This window comes from Syngnathoides biaculeatus, chromosome 17, assembly GCF_019802595.1.
Source record: "Syngnathoides biaculeatus isolate LvHL_M chromosome 17, ASM1980259v1, whole genome shotgun sequence".
NCBI lineage: Eukaryota > Metazoa > Chordata > Actinopteri > Syngnathiformes > Syngnathidae > Syngnathoides > Syngnathoides biaculeatus.
The window spans coordinates 13,241,572-13,257,736 of NC_084656.1; the positions used below are offsets into that span (position 1 = coordinate 13,241,572).

General features: G+C 42.4%; 1 long non-coding RNA gene across 1 annotated transcript; it reads left to right on the forward strand.

The window, feature by feature from the left end:
- Nucleotides 1-10,158: 10,158 nt before the first annotated feature.
- On the forward strand, nt 10,159-14,215 carry LOC133490533 (uncharacterized). Its single transcript, XR_009792238.1, has 4 exons — nt 10,159-10,491; nt 11,879-11,986; nt 13,652-13,733; nt 13,868-14,215. It is a non-coding gene; the product is annotated as an uncharacterized LOC133490533 (long non-coding RNA).
- Nucleotides 14,216-16,165: the final 1,950 nt, after the last annotated feature.

A 16,165-nucleotide genomic window follows, 5' to 3' on the forward strand; every position in this document is an offset into this window, starting at 1 on the left:
CCAGACACCGGCAGGTTAGTGAATCCGCTCCCGGCTCCCATGGGGTCCCATCACGGTTGCAAGCTGTCACAAGTGAGGCGGGGACCATGCGGGCTGATATCAGGGAGCGCACACCCTGCCTTGGCTGCTTCCTTCTCATGAAAACAAGCTGCATGGGGTTTGATGCTTTTCTCCATAGCAGCCCCCCCAGCCCCCTTAATTTTTTTGTCCTCTTTCCCATTAATGTCCAGTTAGTTGTGAATAAATTAGAACAAGGTTAAACTTCTACGATTTGCCCTTTTGTAGAGGTCAGATGCAGTGTGAAACTTGGAATAGTTTCCTGATGTTCTTTAAATAATCACCGGCATTTTCATTAGTTTTATGAAAAGTTGATGGAGAATAAATATTCGGAAAAAATGGGTTAGAAAGTGACAATTGTTTCTATCCTTTACCAAATTTAAGGAAAATAAGTCATATTCAATTTTTTATATATTTAAAAAATATCTAAACATTTGCCCAAGTTATTGGTTATTTTTTTTACAACCTGAATCCACAGAACATTCCATTAGAATGAGTCTTACTAAAACATAATCTCTAGAAAATTGTAGTTGCTTATGAAATATAAACAGATTTGTATAAAATAAAGATGGCAAAAAACAAGTTGTCAGCACGAACAAATATTTGTTTAGGCCTACTATTCAGAACGTAAATATTTAGTGTTTTATTGTTAATCGGAGACTGTTCACGGTGCGGTACAGTTGGGGGAGGGTCTTTATTTCAAACCAATTAGGAAAAAAAAAGAACAATCACAACTTTTTGGCAATGTTTACAGCCACAGATTTTTTCTTTTCTTTCTTTTTCTTGGGGGGAAAATATATCTGGCACTCATTTAACGTCAGCTGGAATTGTTTCTCTTCTGGCCGTAATAACTGTTTAATTATCTAAGTATTAAAAGCCAATGTTGTTATTTATGATATTGGAAGCATAAAAGACTGGGGAGCAGGTGGATTTCCTCCATAACTGGACAATTTTGATAGCATATCAGCACTTTGCTTCGCTACTGGAAATGTGCCCATAAGCTTTTCTAATAAGGCCTGCAGGGCCTCCTCAGCTTGCTGCTTTTTTGTTGGAAAACAAGTGAGATGTGTTGCGTTTTATTCCCTCGCTCCTGTTAAAACTGCACCCAGAAAGAATTTGTAATATTGTTTGTCGTCTTTGAATAAACTTTGGCATTTCTACGATATAGGAACATCAGTAACACGTGTCTTTTTGAGGGGTGGGGGGTTGCGTAAAAGACGACTCCCCTCAACAAACAAACACGATTGAGTGTGTGTGTGGGGGGGGGGGGGGTCTTGAGTGTGGATGTGGTGATGTAGACCTGAAGCAGTCACGGATGCAAATGGTGCACCTTAACGCCATCAGGTAGTGGAGTTGACAGAAAATAATGAGAACCCACTGAATCTTTTATAAGGTTAACAGTCACATTTCCCAGTCAGCTGTCACACAAGAAAGAATTTAGCACATGCACGCGGACCAAATAAACCTTCATCGGCTCATTAATGCTGACGGGGGCCCCGGACCGTCAGTGCCGCCACCACCTTCTTCGTTTTGTGTCGGTAATTTGCGGCGGAGACAGAGCCCCTTCTCCTGGAGAGGGAGACGAAAGGAGGTGCGGAGGGGAGAGAGTGAGAGGAAGATGGAAAGGGGAGGGGAGGTGGCCCAGGGAGGTAGGAGGGGGGTATAGGGCTCGTGGAAGGATGGCGAGCGCACCGGGAGTGTGATTCTCCTCTAATTGGAAGCATTGGGCATTGTCAACAGAGGATTTTCAGCTGCTCGCTGACAGGTAAAGCCGTCAGAATGATAGCCCACTTGTCAGCGCAAAAGACCAATAAAAACAAACCATTTTTGATTTAATTGGAGGCCTAACCATGATGTGTGTGCGTGTGAGGTAGACAATGTGTGTTGCCTGCAGGGGCCAAGGCCACGGGGAGCCAGGAGAAAACGTTGAAGATGAGTGGGGGTATTTGTGAAGGAAATCAGCACTCTCAGCATCAATGCAGCTTGGATCTGATACAATCTTTGCCACCATTTCGTGTCCTCCTGACCAACTTCTGGAGTGACCGTCCCTGGCCAGGACATTCTGGTTTGCGTTTGCTTTGTCTTTGTCAACAAAGTTGCTGTCTTGATGTAGATGACATCTTTTCAAAAGTCAGTGGATGGGCAATGCTTTGTGTTTCCCATGGCATCCAGCAAACAGTATGATCAGTGAAAAATATGCACTAAGTAGTGACGATATTGTCAGAAATAGGAGTACAGCAGGAGTCAATGTTGAGTCCCCGACCGTCAACGTGAATTCCATTGTACTGACGTAGTTTGTTTAGTACAACCTGAAGAAACCTTCTCGAATCAAAGGTCTTCTGTCCAAACAAAATGTAAAAATGTTGGTTCACGTGTTCATTTTCAGTAAATTGGCCTACTGTGGCATGGATTTTACAGGTCTGAAAAAAAATCAATCCAACACCTGCAACTTCTCCCAAATGGTGCTGCTGGAGTTCATATTGGTATCAAGAAACTAGAACATATCACATTGGTCAAGCTCAACACTGATTTGCTGTCCAGACAATTAAAGGGCACAAATTGTACAAATAACCATTGAGGATCACCTTCACGCCTCTGGGCAATTAGAAGAATTATTATTAAAGATAAAAGTATGTTGGATATGCGAGGAAACCGGAGTAGCTGGACAAAACAAATGCAAGCTAAGGGGGAACACGTAAATGAAACAGAAATGCTCCGACAGGGAATCAAACCCAGATCTCCTGACTGCGAAGTTGTAACAGTCATCATACAAAAAGTTTCTTCTTCACTTCGTTCTTTTCTATTTGAGGATCCATCAGCCATGACTATCGACCCAAGAAGAAGAGCGCTTTCAAGACTCCCCGCTGATAACCTATGACAGGAGATAATGATTCATTGGCGTATTGATATTTTGTCCAACCTTTGTACCTAGTCTCTTTGAAAAAAAAAAGTACATCAATGAACCCTTGGGGGTACTCGATGTTTCCATGCCTCCTCCCCTTAAGTTCACAGTTGGATCCAATAATACATGACCTAACTTCTCAATCCTAATTGTTTTCAAATGTATCTGAATGCTAGAACTGTGAGATAATATTCAGCTCAGTAATCAGTCATCCATTAATTTTATTAGCTGCTTATCCTCACAAGGGTTGGGGGAGTGCTGGCACTTATCCCAGCTATCTTTGGGCAGGATGCGGGGTACACCTTGAACTGGTTGCCAGGGCACATAGAGAAAGAAAACAGTCACACTCACGATTACACTTATGGGCAATTTAGAGGGTCCAATTAATGTTGCATGTTTTTGGGATGTGGGAGGAAACCGGAGGGCTCGGAGAAAACCCACGCAGGCAGGTGGAGAACATGCAAACTCCACACAGGCAAGACCAAAATTTGAACCTCAGTATTTTATTTTTATTCCTGTTCGTCCATCATGATATGCTTCCAGTTTTGTGGCATTATGTAAAGAAAACCTTTTTTTTTTTTTTTTTTAATCCACTGCGCATACTAAGGTCCATAACAGCCTGCTTTAATTGGTGTTCAACAATTGGATCATTAAGCATAGTTCGGTTCGATTAGAAAGGAGATGGTGAGACATCGGGCTTTCTTTAAGGTCCGACATGAGCAACCTCACACAAACCAAAATCATGTACAAAGCCCGGCAAAATTGGAAGCTGTTATACAGCCACTATTGTCAACATTCATTTAACTTTTGATTGGGGATCACGAGATACTTTGATTTGTCATTTGAAGCTTCAGCTGTCATGTGACTGCGCTAAAAATAACAAACCTTCCACAGCCCAGGCAAGTAATCATTATTGAATTAATATGACTAAATTGGCTCCGACTTGGGTGTTTTTCCTTCACGTCGAACGGTTCCGCACAGCTCACGTGCCCTTTGTGACCGGCGTTTTATTATTCTTGACAGAGTTCAGCGAACACATCTGGTCAGGATGTGGTGGGACGCAGGGTGAGTGCCAAGAGGCCCGGAGGTGAGCGAGGAGCCAACAGAGAAGGGTGTGGCCACGTTGAGGACGAAGAAGAGGCGAACATCCATCATAATCAGGCCCTCGCAAGGGATGCCAGCGCCTTCAAACTGGGGTTGACCCTGATTTTGCTGACCTTTGACCACTTGAGCCTAAACTAAGGAGGCCAGCTTGGATGGAGTCAAGGAGATCTGAGGAAACCGTAAGAAATTTTGTAAATCTATTTATATTTGTATTGCTTGACTGACTTGAAGCAATATTGCACTTCATAAAACACTTTGAAATTAAAAAAATATGCCAGTCTTCCGACGAGTATTTTTGTTTGTCTGAAGCAGGTTCTAAATTCCAAAAGCTACATTTGAGTCTCAACACCAAATCAGAGAGTACACATTCACACAGTTGGCTCTTGAACTGGCAAATGTTTAAATATTGTATATTCTACACTTGCCAATCTGTTGCATACTTCAGGAAAAGGAGTAAAACATGCCATTCTGTGGAAAAGGACCGTTACTAATTTTCTTTTTAATGTTCACCTATCAGGATTTTGCAAAACTAATACCCTGATAGCTAACACCCAGAAAAGATTACAAGTACAGCAATATTTCAGAACTGTTTTTGCTGTTCTTCAACACGGTACTGAGTCACATTCTAGTAATATTGCAGTACTGTAGCTCATTTTGCAGTCCCTCCTGGATTTTGCTGCCTATTTTTGTCACTGCTGTGGATTATAAGAACTATTTGGAAATCAGATTTTTGAAATCATACTGGATTGTTGTCAAAGGCGGAAAAAAAGACGCTTAGTAAACTGCACTTAAAAACATTGAAAGATGTGAAATTCACGCTTGTGCTCTTTGGTTTTATACCAAGAGGACAACACGTGAAACGTATGGAAGATTTACTGTGATGCTCAGGATGGAAGTGAGGTGTTGCCAAACAAAAAGGTTTCTGTCAAGTCTGGATCGACAGAGCGCATCATTTAGCGCATTGCAGTTTGAGGTTGGAATGCAATCTTCACAGGTCTGGAAACGGGAACAAAATATGTTATGAAATCATTCTACAGTGCAAAGCAACTTCACAAGATCTCCCCACATACACGTTAGGTACACATGACACATAAGATCAGTTATTGAGTAAACTATATGATGGTATTGTGTACAGGCTTTAATTGTCATTTATCTTTAAAATGTGTTTTACCACACAGATGAATTTATGTCACATCACAAGTTTCTACCTCAACGTTAACCTTAAACAATGACCCACTCCGCCCACTTTCCCTGAGAGGTAGTGCACAGTGGGCTTGCAATGGCGGCCCCCGCAAGTTGGGTGCCACTACAAAAATCTGCGCTTCTGTTTGAGGTGCCAAAGGTTCACAGTTCACTCCCGTATCCTTTCCCTGCCGTGGGGGAGACCCAGGCACGCCGGCCCCCCGGCCTTTTCTCCCCATGCGCTGAGGTGGGTCACATCCCCGAGACACACTCAAAAGAAGTTTCACTTACACATATTTATTATTTGAAATGGAAAAATAAAAACAAATACGTGTCATACTTTAAAATCACATACGGAACAATCTGTTTATTCCTTTAATTTGGGTATTTTTGGTCACACTATTATTTCTGTATAGTATTTCCATTCTTTTATTATTCATTGCTGTAGCTTTCAGTGAGCAAACTATTTCTATGTGACAACATTTAGTTGTTGTTTTTTTTCAGTTTTCCAAATATAAACATTCTGCCTCAAAAGCAATTAGTTTCAAATATCATAAAACAGAGGGGAGGGGGGATAATTGACATACAAAAAAATCAAACAAATTACTTAAATGAGGCCTTCTTGAAATTTTGGAGAAAAAAAATAAACTTAACATTTGACACTGGTTCATCAATCTAATTTATACCAGAAACCTTTTCCCCACAGTCTAATTCCTTTTTTCCCCCTTTATTGGAACAAAACACCACATACATTGCCCCCCCCCCCACACACACACACACACACATTCCCCCAAAACTCACACACACTAAGATCCAAGCAGTGCATTCTGGCCTTAAACTCTCTGCGTCTTGATTTGGCCAATATGCAGGTAATATGTGGGGTCGCAACATCTTAATTATCACACCGCCTGTCAGTGGATCCTCAGCCTCCCCTTTGCCATTCCTCCAGCCCCCGCCTGCACCCCTCCCGCCGTGACTTTTATTGCTTCATTAGTATGCTCCACATGCTCCGGCATACACCCACACTCTCCAAGCCTTCAAAACCTTAGCAAAATTTGGCAGATCGGTGCGCGATAACGGGATGATGAGGGACTGTTGAAACTTGAAGCCCATCTAGGTTAGCGCTGGGGGTTCCTTTTTTTTTTTTTTTGTCCGAGCTCCCACTCAATCAGAAAAAAATTTTTGCAGTTATTTCTGGGTGTCAGATCAGAAAACTAGATTCAGATCACCCATTGGTCGGAGCTTTTAAGTTAGTTTACAAGATTTAACTTCCTATAATGCTCAAATTTCACTGAAACATATTTTGCAAAACATCAAATCTTGAAACCTGCTGACCTCTCATTTTTTTCCCTTCACTTTTGTTTTATGTTTCTCTTCAAAACTGCCCCCAAAGGGAGTTGTTTAGCTAAAAGAGAGGTAATCCATAGCTATAAAAGTGCCTATCCTTAAACATGTGGAAGTTCAGATTTGGCCTCTTCTTGTCATCTTCGGGTGCAGCGTGAGGGCTCCAATTCATACATGTTGGGATGAATGTGAGTATGTTTAGATTTCCTGTCATAAGCACCCATCGTACATCTGAACAGGTAGGTTACAGTGTGTGCAAAGTGTACTCAGTTTGTGTGTGTGTGTGTGTGTGTGTGTGTGTGTGTGTGTGTGGTGTGTGTGTGTGTGTGTGTGTGTTGTGTGTGTGTGTGTGTGTGTGTGTTGTGTGTGTGTGTGTGGTGTGTGTGTGTGTGCAGACAGTGGTGGTGTTCAGTGCACAGAATAAGACTCCAGAAAATGCTCATTAGAGTTGACCTTGACACTTGGAGCGGGCGTTTGATGGATCGGGTACAGGGCCAAACAAGCCCCTGGGGAGCCATGATCTTATCTCTTATTGTACACACATACACACGCCTCCCTCCCCACTGCTGACCTGCTCCGCTGCCCCCCCACCACCACTCCACCACCGCAAACACATACAGACACCATCATCCGCCCGCTCACACTTCTGTGCTCTACACGCATCACAGGCAGAATAAATCTGTGTCTGGCAGACGGGAAAAAAAGTGAGCGGAGGTGGCCGAGGCGAGCGGGGTTGAGGCCTCGGAGAGTAAGAAGGGAGAAGGTAGTGCTTTAAAAGAGATGGTGGGGGGGGCAAGGGTGGGAGGGGGGGTGACAGGAAGAGAGAAAAACACACAGAGGGCCGACTAAAAACAACAGCTCACTGAGGTGTTATTAAGCACGAACTGCAAGTCATGTTTGTGTCTTTTTTTTTTTTAACTCAGTCAAGCATAAAGTAGGTATTGTTTGTAGGTTTACTTAGTTACTTGATTAATTAGTTAGCAGGATTATGCAAAAAAAAAAAACACTAATTTCCATTAAAATCTGTCCAGATGAATGCAGAACAACATCCCAATAAATTTGAATAGATAACCATAAATATCACCCTGCGCGTCACCCAGCTACCAACAAAATAAGACATGATTTTGACCATGATTTATAAGTAAGTCAGCTGACTTTTATTCTGTTTTAAATTTGTCTTTGGACAGAAATACCTGGCTTTTCTTTGTGTGTTTGTACCTTATGTTACGTCACATTCTAGGTTATTTGTTTCCGTGTGTGTACTTGCTCCTTCTTTTCAGGGTGCACATTGCTGACTTCAGTAATTGCTGCTCGTCACAATGATATATTGTTTCCTCAGTTTCATTAATAATAGCCAGCGAAGTGAACTGTAGCGGTTCGCGTGTCCTCCTCACCGCTGCGAGGTCCAAGGTTTGAATCTCTTCCTGTGTGGGGTTTGCATGTTTTCACATTCCAAAACGATGCATGTTAGGTTAATTGAACTCTAAATTAGCCGTAGTTGACCAGTCCACGATTTACACTGGGATACGCTTTGACACACCCGTGACCTTGTGCAAAGCAGTCCAGAAAATGGATGGCCAACGGTTTAAGTATCGACACATTTGTGGGACATTGATTGTTAGCAGGAAAGTTACGAAATTGACGACGTGAGGAAGGATAGAGGGGTGAGGATGTGCGAGATAAAAGCAGACTCTCAGGTATCTCTGTAGTGCGTTCATGGCTTCTTCTCCTTTTCTATCCGCCCCTTTTTGTCAATGACACACATATACGAGGAGACAAACATGCGGCGATGCCAACGGCACCCTCACCTCAACCTAAGGACACACACACAAAGAGACATGAGGCAATATCCACCTCCAGGATGGCAAAGTTTCTTCCCTACCAGCCGGCATCCTCACAGTCACAAGTGTGACATCACAGGCTTGCGCACTCTTTGTGTTCTCTTCTGCTGCAGCACTAAGGGGAAAAAGTGACACTCTGAAGTCTTAATTGAGCTTTACCTGCTGTTTCACCCCCCTCCCGCCTCCCTTTGTGTTATCGTGTGCTAAAGTGCGGTTAAACTTTATAATCAAGCCTACAGGGTCTAGAATCCGGCACGGTGAGGAGCGTGTGATGTCATTATAAACACGGTTGTTTGCAGATGTAGCAGCAGCAGCAGCTCGCCAGCTACTGAACAACAAAACCATGATACATTCACTCTGTCAATCAACTCAAACAAACAAAACCTCCCTAAAAAGTCATTTGAGCAGAATACAACTAATCCTCACATTTTTTCCCCAATCTGCCCCCACCACCACACACATACACACCTATACCTGACTTTTCCATCTGTCAGTGTGTCTATATACACATGAACCTTAGGAGGGATTGGGAGACTGATGTCTCAGCTCCTGCACGATCCCACCAGGAATGTCTTTTGACAGTTGCAGGAGCAGCAGGATACGGCGCAAAGATGTTGCTGTAATTGCACCTGGTTGCGTCATGAAAAAGTAATAATTTGCTGTCAAGGACGTCAAGGTGTCAGCGTTCGGCAGGAGTTGATAAGGTATTGACTGCCTCCAGAGTGCTCACTCGCTCTCATTCATATTGCTTTATAAAGTTGATTCCCAGAGAGAGAATGTGCGGAGCCGACGTCGGGGTACAAGGGAGAAGAAGAAGGGATGATTAAAATGAAGAGAGCTCTTTTTCAAAAGCCTCATTCCGAGTGCTACGATCTCTGTGACATTAATTGTACTCATTTTGTCTCTTTGCAAACCCTGCTCGTTCATAATGCATGCACACATTGTGTTCAATTATACATCAGCGATCAACAGGCTAAAGCTGCACAATTACAATTCAGCTCGCCGCGTCATTCACTTTGAATATTGACGCACAGGTCATAACTTAACACTTCTTGTCGGGGCCTCAACCCTTTGGATGTCGGTGAGACTCTGACCTGGGGAGTGAATGCAAAGACTCACAAAGACTCATGGGAAGTGTCGATCTGCTCAGGTGACGCTTCGAATGCAAGTGTTGTTGTCTGAGAGGTGAAAGAATGCAACAGAGAGGAATAAAATAGAGTTCAATTCTCCCATTTTAGGACAACATATTTATGTTTCTGCTTTAATCTGCCATTTGGTTAAAAAAAAAAGGTTGTTAAATTATAGAAGAAGCAAAATTGCAATATAGTTAGTTTCTATTCTTGAACTATATCGTACATAATAGTAAATAGGTTCGGAAAGAAAATGACCTGATGAAAATTAAAACTGACTCAGAACACCAGCTTTATATTGTCAGCTCGAGGCCCCGCAAAATGCATTGATGAAAGTTTTTATTATTTTATTTACACATCATTCATTCCGACTGTCCAGTCCTATTCTGGATTTAAAAAGTAATTTTTCTTCCTCTTTCTGGACAACTCGCCTCACCTCAAATTTTGAAAAGTAACTATAGTGCTACTGTACATTTATGTACATATTTATATTTTGTATTTGAATCCAAATGAATCAAAGAAAAAAAATACTTGTATCCCAAGGGCACCGACATTTTAAGTGTTAAATGCCTCTACGCATGTTCGCATTGGAGGGTCAGTAAACTCTCCTTCAAGTGTATATACAAGACAAAAAACGAGCTCTCCTCGGAAGAAGGGTTGTGTTAAGACTAGCTCTAGAATGAGCAGCACGGATGTCATGGAAGTGCCAGCATGGAAGCGAAAACGCAGGCATCGCAGGAGAAGGGCGCCGGGATAAATTTAATGGGAGAAAGTTGATCAAGCAGAGCGTGAAACTAGCGCGGCTAGTTAGCTAGCAGGCTAAGTCATCAGCAGGAAAACTGGAAAGGCGCCAGCGTGGGCTTGGTAGAATTCATGGCATCGACGATGAGACCCTGAAAAGACCCCGCCGGGATTCTACCTGTGGGGCAAGGTATGGAAAAGGATCCTCCTTAAAGTAAACCATTTTAAACTCAAAAGAAAAACGTTTCTGTACGGAAATGCATTAGTCAAAACGTGCCGTCGTCCTCTCTTGCTGGTTCAAATTAAATTTTTCATTTGTCTGAATCTTATTTTGGAATAGTACCAGGAGTCACAATTCAATTGTGATTCGCTAGTCATTGGTTACTGTCAATAATATGATTAGCGATACGATTGGCTTCAGGGGATGAACACGTTAAGTCAAGTTTTTATTTTTTATATAAGCCTTAATCGCAAAAGTTTCTCAAAGGGCTTTATAGGCCCACAGATAGAAATGATTCACTCCTTGCAATTGTCCACTGTTGTCACTTTTAATGTCTCAGAAGCACTGACGCCATTGTTTAAATGTTGCTGTTCAGAGTGGTGTGCAGTGCACAATTGTGCAAAAATGAAAAATGATGTGAAGAATGTTTATATCTTTGTTCAATCGAATGAGACCAGGTTTTAGTCTGCTACACTTTGATAGCATCGTAACCTAAAAGCCGCTAGGAAGTTTCATTTTCTTTGATTCCATAGAGCGAAATGACATTATGTACTACGTTGAGTTTGTAGGCAACACAAACCTTTTGAGGATGTTTCTCATTTTATTGTTATTGATTAATATATTGATTAATCTTTATGTTGTTTATATAGCAGTATGTTGCCCATAAATATTACAATCAAAGTCATACTGTAGTCCAATATCTTCTGAAGTTATGGTTTCCATGCAATGATGGCCTGACACAAAACAAAATCAAGATTTACAGTTAGCCATAGTGTAGCATTCATGAAATGACTACAGTGAAAAATCTCACTAATAATGTGGATTATGAGGACGTCACTGGCTCAAGCTAACAACACTTTAGTTGCCCTAGGACGGTAAAAAAGATTAGATGTTGCTTTTGATATTTTTGTGCAACACAGTAATTGTAAGAAGAAAAACAACACCTGATTCAGCCCGAGTCGTTTGCCCATCATATTAATCTTTCAAAGCTAGGCCGACGTATGCCAAGCGCTCTCTCTTAGCGTAAAGTGAAAGCCACCAACGCAGCAACACGGTGGTAATCTGTGCTCTTGTTGCTTAATGAACCGTCAATGGAGCAGCTTGGCCAAGCTTATAGACTTCTCATTGTTGCCCACAGCCTCCCAGGGTTGATAGATTCAGCGTTAAGGGTCAGGATTTGCGGCGCGAGAGGCACAATCCTTTGGATATTTCCCAGAGATCTAAAAGCCAGTTAATCAGCTCTCGCTTCATGATCTCCTTGGCTGTTCATCTTCCCATGGATGAGTTCTATCAGTCCTTTTCACTGCCAACCTCCTTGAGCTTTTCTGGGTCTTTCTTCTGTCGTGTTTGTGTTTAGGATTTGCCAAAATGGCCCCCAGATCAGTTGACCTGACCCCCAACGCGCCAGAAAAAAAGGCTGTTTCTGAGCTGCGGGCTCTCTTCCATTTGAATCGCGGCTCTGTGGGTGCGTATGCTGATGCCACACACAGAATCCACATGCTGAACACTTGTTTTCACCAAGCGTGCACACAATTAACAGCCTGGTAGACATCAAGATGGAGCTCACAAGTTTTTATGCCGTATTGGACAAAAACTGGGAAGCTGCAAATATCTCAATTGGCACTTACAAGCGTCCTCAAAGCGTTCCAGTCAAAAGTATACAATAACAATTTTGACAAACTCTTGTGTTGCCGATCATGAGATGATACTTGTGTCACAGTCTCAGTTTTAACGAATTTTTAAGGATTTAGAATGTGGAACCAAGTTCTGTTGTAGACAAACATTGAAAGGTTGTTGGGGAGATGCCAGTCTACTCTCTGGCTACTGTCGAGGTCCCCTCGAGCAAGGCTTTCCAACCTATAAGGTAAAGAGGTGCAGCATAGTTTGTGAGTCCCTTTCTCTAAGATTTCTGGTTGCAGGCCTACATTTATGTGATTTGGTACAGTAGTGGGTGTCCGCCAAATATATATGAAACTTTTCATGTCAAACAAAATCCTCCACTGCATGCTAATTAACCTCATTGTGTTTGTATTGGAAAATATATTTTGTAATCGATAAAGGAAATTGAATTCATTTCTTTTGTCAGCAAGTCTTGTGCAGCCTGCACGACAGAAATGTTGTGTGACAAAATCTTGGTTGTAAAGGTTTTCAGGGAGATTTGGGCTTTAAAATATAAAGTGTGCGTGGCAGTGAAAGCTGCATTAATGTGTAACATCCATTTTTGGGGGGGAAAGTAGGAAATTATGAGTGAAAACATTCCATGGAACTTTTCCTCCACATAGGCTGAAAAATTCCAACTTCCCATTTTCTGGAACGTGACATCAATCTGCAATCTTTCCCTCGTGTACTCACTGTAATTACGCCTTCTGTCTCGTCTCTTGGATCACCAGCATTAAGAACCCTCTCTCCGCCGTATATCAAGTTTCCCCCCCGTCCTTTGTCTTTCCAATCCCTCCTATGGAATTTGTCATCTGAAGTGATTGCTTTCCTCTCCCGCCCCTCAGTGGCATTTAACTATTCTCATTTGCATGTGCATGCCCTCGCTGTGCGGCCCGCGAGCCTGTAAAATAGATCAACGATGTTTTATTAGCCGCCAGTTGAAGGGCCGTTATCTCAAGTCGGTGTTGTATGTTGATTGTTCACACATGTGCACGGTTTGTAATTCATGGCCACATTCTGACAAACACGTACTGCATATGCGTACATGTACACCTGAGACCCGGTTAAAAAGGTACTGAAAGCACGCACATAATCTCAGACCGGGCACCCCATGGGAGTCCGTGTATATTTGAGCACGATGAAGCCTGCCTTTCGCTGAGGTATTTGATTGTAGCCTAAGCCTTCACAGCCTCATATTACATAGTGAGCTGACAGATATTGATATGCAAAACAGGAGGATGCAGAACAAAATACCGATAATTAAGCGAAGATGTTCCGGGTAGAGTTGCGCTTTAGAGTGTGCACGTGGGACCCAGCACATGGTAAGCCATATGCCTCTGTGCAGTCAGCACCATCCTTAGGGGTGGAAGAAGTGGGGGAGTGCACAGGGGTTGGGGGGCCTGTTACAACTACAGCTCTGTGCAAATGGAGCCGCCGAGAGTAGTACTGTATCCTTATTACACTTTTATAGAGCCATCAGAGGCGAGTGACGATCTTCTCGCTCCGGCTGTGTTGAAATGGCACCTTGAGTGACATCGGCGCAAAGGTCAGAGGTCAGGCGGAATTCATCAGCAATCTCGAGAATGATTCTTTGAATGTCAGGTGCTGTTTTATGTCTCACAAAGACTCCCCTTTCTGTCTTCTCCTCTCCCACCCCTGCTGATCTATCCCTCCCTGCGTCCCCAAGAGAGGCTTGAGGGAAACGGGAAGGATTTCGGTCCTGCCGGGGGCGACAGGCTCTCTGTGCCATCCACTTACACAAACGGCAGGATCAGCGCTCCACACAAGAATAATTACAAGATAATGGGTAGTAATGCTGCCCGATCTGTCCCGATTATCTCCTGGCAGCAATCGGCACAGCGCCATCTGGTGCCAGATCACGGGGCAGCGGCTGCTCTGCCACATGAAAAGGAGGTGGGCTTAGGTTTAATCTCACACCCCATGCTGTTATTGACTGTCTGCACGGTGGTGTATGCAAAAGCGAGCGCGCTTGAGCATGTGTGCGCATGCCCCTGAGATGGGCGACTCATATCACAGGAGCAAAAAAAAAAAAAAAAAAAAAAAAATGAGATTGCATTTATATTACATGTACGTATGGGTGACAGCTGGTGTTGCTCAGTGCCTTGGTGAGCGACAGTAAAACAGAGCGTTTTTGAGATTCACCAAGTGCTGTTATATGGACAAGTGTCTGCCGTGCCGGGCTCTGGCTCGGCTTAACTCCCACCCTGTCTTCTTAAACAGGCTCTCTCCCACAGCTCTGGGCCAATTCACGATGACAGTCCATTGTATGGCCACCGCGGTCCGAGTTTTACTGCCTTAGAGGGCTCTTTGTGTCTTGTGTTTACAGACGCTTTATGTTCCCAACAGGATTCAAAACCCCCTAAAACCGCTCTACACCTTTGCTGAAACAGAGCAGCCCATCTCATAATAAAAGCTCCCCCCACACCCTCTTTAAGATTGAAGGCTATCAACGAAATTTATCAAAGTCTCCCGTCTGATATTTCAGAAAGTTTAAGCCATTTATGGGAAGTGCCAAACTTTAGACGACAATGATGGACTGACTCAAAAAACAGATTGTTCATCAAGTGTGTCTTTTAATTAGTGTTTCGCAGCCTTTCCTGACCCAAGGCACATCTTACAATATTAAAAAATGTCAGAGCACATTACCAAACAAAAAGTGGATAAAGATTTTAATTGTAATTTTTGTCATGTGGTGGAATAGCATTGAATTATTCTGCCTGTTCCGATATGTCAGTGGCATGAATAGTTGAAAAAGGACTAATTATCTGTAGGGAAAAAAATCATTTTTAGACCGACATTAGTTTGAAATAACTGATTTAATTGATATTTCCACATGTGCAAGTTCATAGAGATTGTGACGTGTGTCAGTCTTTCCTGGCCACTTTTGTGATTGTCAAAACCAGACAATTGGTAAAAATTTGGCAACAACAAGCTATGCATCGGTCGGATCCACTTCTCAAGACGGCCAATGGCGGACACGTTGCCTTGCCTTGCAGCAGCTGTTCTTATTTTGGGCATCTTTGAACTTTGTACCCCATCTTATATTGCCACTATATAATGTTGCCACCAATGTCAACACAACACCATCCTAAAATTATGTTCAATCAATAATTCGATACAGTCAGAAAATATCTCACTGCCGCAGATAACATTTTACTGTCCGTAGGCTAATACACTTCTTCTTTCATTCGGCTTGTCCCATTAGGGGTCGCCACAGCGTGTCGTCTCAGATGAAGGCTCACATTTGTTTGGCACAGTTGACACTATTCCATTTAATACTTATTCCATGAGCGCAATATTAATCAGTGCTGGCACGTAGAATGTATTGCAAAAAAACCTTTTTGGGGTCGTTCCCCTTTTAAGGAAGATGTGATGTGAGTTGGTCATTATTGTCATAATTGTTATGACATACTGCTCTTTCGGGACGTAAGTTAGGAGTATTTTAATACACTTTGTGTCATAAAGTGGAAGCAGGGAGGCTTGTGTTGCTCACTTTTTTTTGTTTTGCTTGTGGTAAAAACAGTAGTGTGAATCAGAGCCCTGAGACTAATAGAATGATGTTACCAACAGTACGTCATCTTGCTTTTTTAGCTACAATATTTTAATGCATGAAACAAACTTTGTTAGCTCAGATTTTTTTTTTTTTTTTAACTTTCATATATAAAATACAAAGAGCAGTTTTGCTTATTACACACTATTTGTTCCCATCCAGCAATCATAAACCTGTGACCGAAAGATATGGTCTGGTCAACATAAACAGTTTGGTCTGATTTAATATTCATACTCTCATTTTCCAACTGTATTTAATTGTTATGTATCATGTGGATTCATAGAGGTTCGTGTTTACATTAAGGTTTAGAATAAGTGAACTGGACACATTATTAATTTGCACTTTATACTCCTACCTGCACTGATTCTGTTTATGAAAATTCAATATTTGAGAATTATTGACACTGGTTTCACC